Source organism: Egretta garzetta, unplaced genomic scaffold (genome assembly GCF_000687185.1).
Source record: "Egretta garzetta isolate BGI_Z169 unplaced genomic scaffold, ASM68718v1 scaffold207, whole genome shotgun sequence".
Classification (NCBI taxonomy): domain Eukaryota; kingdom Metazoa; phylum Chordata; class Aves; order Pelecaniformes; family Ardeidae; genus Egretta; species Egretta garzetta.
This window is the reverse complement of record NW_009260185.1, coordinates 2,353,780-2,360,717: the sequence shown is the minus strand read 5'-3', so window position 1 is coordinate 2,360,717 and position 6,938 is coordinate 2,353,780.

The following is a 6,938-nucleotide window of genomic DNA, read 5'->3' as shown; positions in this document are numbered from 1 at the left end:
CGCCCGCAGGGGTCCCAATGCACTGTGCTGGGGGTCTGGCTGCACAGCTCTGGGGGTCCCAACGCACAGCTCCGGGGGTCCCAATGCATTGCTCCGGGGGTCTGGCTGCACGGCTCTGGGGGTCCCAATGCACTGTGCCCATGGCCAGGTGTGATTAAACCGGATTATTTGGGCTGCGAGCAATGGCACGCTGCTGCACACCCCAGCCGGGGAGGGGAGGGGTGCTTGGAGCTGGTGGACAGGATTGGCGGCTCGTCGCTGTTCTCGCCATATCTTACAAAACTTGACATCCTCACGGCATGGGCTGCACAGGCTCGAAGGGGAGCGATGTCTTTCTCGCTGCTGGGGCTTGCTCTAGGGCCAAAGCTTCTCCTGCTGCAATTGCCCTGGTATCTTTCTTGCCCTTGCAGGGAACTCTCCTCTCCCTGCACCCCCTAACCCAGGTGGGATGAGTTGCCCCTGCCCCAGGAGCACAGACCCACCCTGCCCACCTCCCTTCCCCACCCAGGACTGCAAGAAGGGCCCTGGCAGATCCCAAACTGGGTTATTCACAAACCTTCGCCAGCACAACCCATGTAAACGAAGCAAATTTCTGCAAGAATCTGGTGCCTTGAGAAGAAGAAAAAGGAAAAAAAAAAGAAAAAAAACCCCAACATCAGCAAAAAGAAAGGTCTTTGTCCTTTATTAAACCCACAAAGCAGCTTCATCCCATGTCCAACCACCCCCTCACAATGCAGTACATAGCTACTGAGGCTAATTAACTCTCTAATTAAAGATTAGAGCACTGTTGTTGTTGTTTTTTCCCCCACGGGGACAGTCTTATGTGTGATCTTGGTAAGTATTACACAAAGTCCTAGTGGGTGGCTCTGGCTGCTGGGTTTGGAAGGGGCATTGCAAGGTACCAAGGATGGGCAGAGCTGGGCAAGACACACTGTTCCGATTTATTTTGGGAAAGGAGAGGGCAAAAGGGAGGGGAAAGGCAGGGAAAATAATTGTGTGGGTGGCAGGGGTCGATAGGGCTACCCCCTGGCTGCATCATTCCCACCCTGTAGCTCTGGGTGCTGGAGGCAGGATGGCTGGGTGAGGAGGAGATACCACAGGGGGGTGTGATTAGGAATAACAGGTGAAATCAGCCCTTTTTTTTTATTTCTTTGGAGTTTTTTTCTTCCTCTCTCCAAAAAAAAAAAAGACGAAAAAAATGCAAAAAAAAAAAAAAAAAAAAAAAAAAAAAAAAAAAAAGTCTTTCATGGCATTCCAGACAGTGAGGGGGCCTGCTGTGGATAAAACCCTGCAGAAAAGCAAGGGGGGCAAAAGGAGAAGCGCAGCCTGGCCCCTGGGGGTCCCAGCAGCCCCCCCGTGTGCTCTCCCCAGCCCCTGCCTCCTCACTCCCCGCATAACCCCAGGGCAGCACTGAGTCAGGCTCTTGTCCCCCGTTATTAAGTTTACCTTGACCTTAAATCCCACAAGATTATAAAAATGCAAAAAAAAAGGCCGCTTGCTCTTCACCTCCTTCACCCCTTATTTTGCACTTTCGATCGGATTCCAGAACAGCGGATTCATTTCCCAGTTTCTAACCCATTCTGCTGCTGGGCTCTCATGCTGGAGGGCCTCCCCCCCAGAAGGGGCAATCTCTGCAGGAACAGCCAGCCCTGGCCCCCCGGGGTGGGGGAGCCCACCCAAACCCCACTTTTCTCCAAAAACTAGCCCCACTATTGGGGCAGAAATGCCGGGTTGAGGGTGTTTTCCCAGCAGAAGCCGCCCAGCTCAAGCCCCCACCAGCCACCCTAAGCCTCAAAGCAACAGGCTGATATAAATGAATCATATCAAGCCTTTCTTCTTTTTATTTCTCTATTGTTTGCCCTTGTTGTGGAGGAATCTATATTTTAACCCTAATTGTCTCCCGGTGGTAATGATTAAGGCATGGCCGGGTGATTTGCATTACAAATGCCATAGGGCTTTTGGCCCAGCCCTGATGAATCGCCGGCTCCGAGTCCAAAGCCCATTAACATGCGCTTGTTTTTGCCATGGTTTGTGAATGCCTCGCTGGAGAAGAAAGCTTCTCGCTCCTCCAGTGGTCACCAGTTCACGTTCCCCATCAGAACAGCATCAAGGCAGAGACTCTGAGAGTTTTCTTTTTCCCTCGGGGCAAGGGAACCAGCCTGGAGCTGCTTTCCTACCTCCTCCTCTCCCTGACGCAGCACAAAAGCCCGGTGTTGGAAAAGGTGGTGGCTCAGGTCACCCTCGCTTGGCTTTGGTGGCAGTTTCAAGTATTTTCGCAGGCTGGAATTAGCTGTAGCAGTTCACAATTGCTAAATCTCTACTTGGGGAACCAATACAGCTAACCTGGGGCAAGGTGATGTGCTTTTAAGCCATCCCTCACATCTCTAAGGGGATGCTCTGCCAGACACACACCCCAACACACGTCTTACATCCTTCCTTCCCCCAACAGCCACGAGCACATCGTTCCCGCACCGCTCCGCTATCTGCAGTTGCTACATGAAGGGGCACGCAAATCTGCTGCAGGCAACAGCCCCAGGGGGTTTAATGCAACCTCTCCTAACCCACTGGAGACGGCTTTTGCTGTGCAAATCATCCCACCACCTCTAAACTGAGCAGGACGGTTGTTTTCCCCACCAGGCTCCAGCTAGGACCGTTCATCGCAGCTCACCTCCCACTGAAACTGGACATTTGCAGGCACGGGGCTGGGGTTCTTTGCCCAGCACGGGGAGGTTGGGCTGCATTGCCCATCGGCTTTCTCGCTGGTCCCCCAACCCATCATTCGCCTCCAGGAGGGAGGTGGGAGCCCAGCCCACCCAGCTAAAAGCCCCCCTGGCATCACCTGCACCCAGCTGTGGCTCATCCAACCTCCACAGGAGGGGAAAACCCTAACCAGATTCTTTGTTTGGGGAACTTAAAAGTTACATTTGGAATGAAAACACAATAGAACTAGATAATTACATCGCCAAAATACCTATATATAAAATATTTTATATGAAATCTGCATATTAAAAGAATTCCCCCGAGAAATCGCACAAAGCAGCAAAAAAAATTTGAGAGTGGAAACAAGTTTGTAAATAATGAATATGTATTAGAAAAAAAAATGAAATATATTCACTTAGAAAGTGGAGTAGTTGCTAGGCTGGTAAATACCCGTCTATAAAGAGCAAATTGCAGTGGAGCCTTAGTTTATTTAGTCTTATGTGAGGTTTTGTGAAGGCTCAGTCCAACCCACTCAGCAGCTCCATAAATGGAGTTTTCCATTATTGTTTTGCAAATTAAAAAAACACAGGCTGCTAGCCAAGGAAGGACATTAACCTTCTTTTTTATTACTTTTCATAAAATGACATAACCGGTTGCGTTATATTTTTCCAACCTCAATGAAATGAGCGGTTTTACGGGGATTTACACGTTCCCCTGCAGAACATGAGACTTAGCAGTGGCGTTACAGGTTGTGAGACCCCAGCACCAAAAAAAAACCCCAAAAGTCAAAGCAAGTGTAGCTCACATCTTTATTCATAGTTGTCAAAACCCACAAAAACAGCCACACGAACCGGTTGGGAAACCAGCACGCACATACGAGAAAACACGTCTTGTGAGTCGGAATAAATTAAGGAAGGTGATGCAAATCCTGCTAGAAATCACCATTTGGAAAAGCAAAGACAAAATGCTGTCTCTTGACATTAAGAGCTGAAAACACATCCCCACCTCAAATTAATTTTGGATCCACTGCCTGTACCCCTGAGTCACGCTGCATCCCCGACGGCATTGCCCACAGCCACCCACAGGGCAGAAACCCTTTTATCTTTTTAGCAGGGCCCCAGCACCAAGGACAAGGGGGGATGGCTTTAAACTAAACCAGGGTAGGTTTAGACTGGATCTAAGGAAGAAATTCTTTACCATGAGGGTGGTGAAAGCCTGGCAGGGGTTGCCCAGAGAGGGGGTGGAGGCCCCATCCCTGGGAACATTCCAGGCCAGGTTGGCCGGGGCTGTGAGCAACCTGATGTGGTTCAAGGTGTCCCTGCTCCTGCAGGGGGGTTGGGCTGGGTGACCTCTGGGGGTCCCTTCCAACCCAAAACATTCCGTGATTCTATGAAACCCCAGCTTTCACCAAAACACCAGGTCCCACCCCATTCCCAGGAAGAAATATCTCCAGCACACGACTCAAGCAAGCCTTCAGGTTTGCTAAGAACGAGGAGGAGATACACGTACTTAGGTATATTTTAAATTACACAGGTTTGGGGCTGTTTTATCACGCTGAGAAGGAGCCAGCAGCGCAGCAGCATCTCCAGCACCGGACACCCCGCATCCCTCCTGCCTCCCCAGCAGCCCCACCTGAGCCGAGCTCTGCCCAGCAAAGAAACACTGCCCAAAAGCTCTTTCCTCACCCAATATGAGCCAAAGTTAGCCCAAGTCCTAATCCCACTCTATTTTACCCCCAAAATAGAGAGCCTTTGGGGCCGCAGAGAATAAAGGGACGTGGTCTGGGGCATTGCCACAGCACTGGGCTTGCAGTTCGAGGTTTTCATAAAGGGACAGAGAAGCAGTTTTTATTTCTGCAGGAGGTGAATGCACACAAGTGCCACCAGCCATAAGAGATCCCGGTGCAGTCTCTGGTCTCGGATGCAAGCATTTGGAAGGGGCTGCCAGCCCCACAGGGAGCGTGGTCGGAGCCTGGGCGCATCCCTCCGGGTCGCCCCGGCTGCAGGCATGGCACTGGGTATGCTGGGGGGACTGCGAGCTGGTGCTGAAACCTTTCCTGACTTTGAAACGGTCTGGTGCTTGGTTTAATCAAAGCAAAGAGGTCTGAGCATCCAGAGCCCTGAAACAAGGAGGGGAAGAGGGCTTAACAGGGCTGGCACATATTTCATAGAATCATAGAATCACTTTGGTTGGAAAAGACCTTTAAGATCATCCACCATTAACCTAACCCTGCCATCCCACCACTAAACCATGTCCCTCAGCACCTCATCTATCCTTCTTTTAAATACCCCCAGGGATGGGGACTCGACCACCTCCCTGGGCAGCCCATTCCAGAGCCTGACAACCCTTTCGGTGAAGAAGTTTTTCCTAATGTCCAACCTAACCCTGCCCTGGTGCAACTTCAGACCATTCCCCCTCATCCCATCGCCTGTTACCAGGGAGAAGAGGCCGACCCCCCCCGGCTCCCCCCTCCTCTCAGGCAGTTGTAGATTGCATCTGAAACAAAATATTACAATTAGCATGGAAATGAACTTCAGCCCTGTCTGAGCCCAGGGAGGGGGAGCGGTTCCTCTTAGCACCGTGCAGAAATGACAGCTCTGCGTACAAGCAGCCACGCATATGCGGGCACATCTGGAAATTAAGCATCGCTGGAGAAGGCGGGAGGCCGAGGCAAGCCCACCTCGCGCCGCAGCCCGGGGAAACAGCCCGGTCCTCCCTACCTCTGCGAAACGGGCGCTGCGGCACGGGCTTGGCGTGTTGCTGTTGGTGAACGTAAGGGCAGATCTGATATCCATAAATCAACATATTACTCATTTTCGAGCATTGCAGTCTGACAGCTGTTACATGAGCACATTGTTAGGAACTGTCAGGCAGTGATACATAGTGCCTTTTACAACATATGTTGACTTTTATCTAATGTTGTTCCATAATTAGCCCCAGGGAGCAGGAATCTGGGCAGCCGGCTGGCTGTGTGATCTGGGCTAACCTTTCCTGCCGGGGGGAGAAGGGCAGAAACGGGAGGGCTGCGAGCCGGGGAGAATTCGGCAGATGCAGGAGGAGGCAGGCGCAGTGTGGATGTGAGTGGTACCCACAGCCTGCCGCCCAGGGATGGAGAGGGTCCCGTTCCCTTCCCAGGGCCCTCAGTGTCTAGGAGCCGTCGTAAGAGGTAAAATAAATCCCCAAGAGACTTGGGAGCTTCCCTCCTGGATGGAGCCCTGAATTGCAGGCTCAAAAATGGGGTCGTGGCCCTGGGGAGATCTGGGCTGAAGAGGGGACCCCGGGGTATTTCTGCTGTGCGTGGAGGGAGGGGGAAGGCGCGGGCGGGGGACGATTTATTGACGGGGATAGCAGATAAATGAAGGAGCAGATGCTGGAGCTAATGAGTGGAAAGGGGAGACGGATGGACAAAGAGACAACGGAGGAAGCACAATAATGGATGGCTGCGCTTCTACCCGGGTGAGGATGAACACGCTGACGTCTCCCCACAGCCTGGCTCTTGTTCAGGAGCTGGTGATGCTACCCGTGGAGGAGCAGCTTTCACAGCAAGCAACCAGGAAAGTGGGGGGCAGGACCCCCTCCAGCCATGCCCAGCATCTCCCCTCGGTCCAAATGCGGTGCGATGACCCTGCCTGAGGCTGGCAAACCAGGGCGGGCGCCGGCTCCCCAAATGGGCTGCAGATCACTCTCCTGCATCCTGGGGCTGTGATGCTCTCACGTACACGAGGAGCCAGAAGCCTGCAGTTGCCCTCCCGCTCACCCCCCTGCAGTCCAGGACACCCTTCATGAGCATCCTTGCTGTCACCAAAAATCATTACCCCCTCTCTTTGCAATACTCCCAAGGCTCCTGCTCCACCAAAGTGAGCATCAGAGTACTCAGAAGACGTTGGTCTCTGTAAAGCAGCGCTCAGCTTTGTGGTGTCATCCTGCAAGTGGAGAAACCCAAAGAGGGACCCCTTGGCTGGGCAGGGGGGACACACTGTCCGACAGCAGAAGCCTCCCAGCCGCCTGGGTTGTTTTCCCTTCCTCACTGCCGCTGCCCGAGCTTGAAAAACAGGAGAGGAAAATAAATCAGTAAGACATGAAGATAAATATGCTTTTCAGCACTTGCATGTTGCAGCCGATTCCTCTGGACGTGCCGTGGTGGCTGCATAATTCATAAACTCCCCAGTAATATGCAAATGGTGCGGGTCCCACCAGGCTAGCCCAGACGGGCCCCCCTCCCCCTCCGCCGGCGCCCG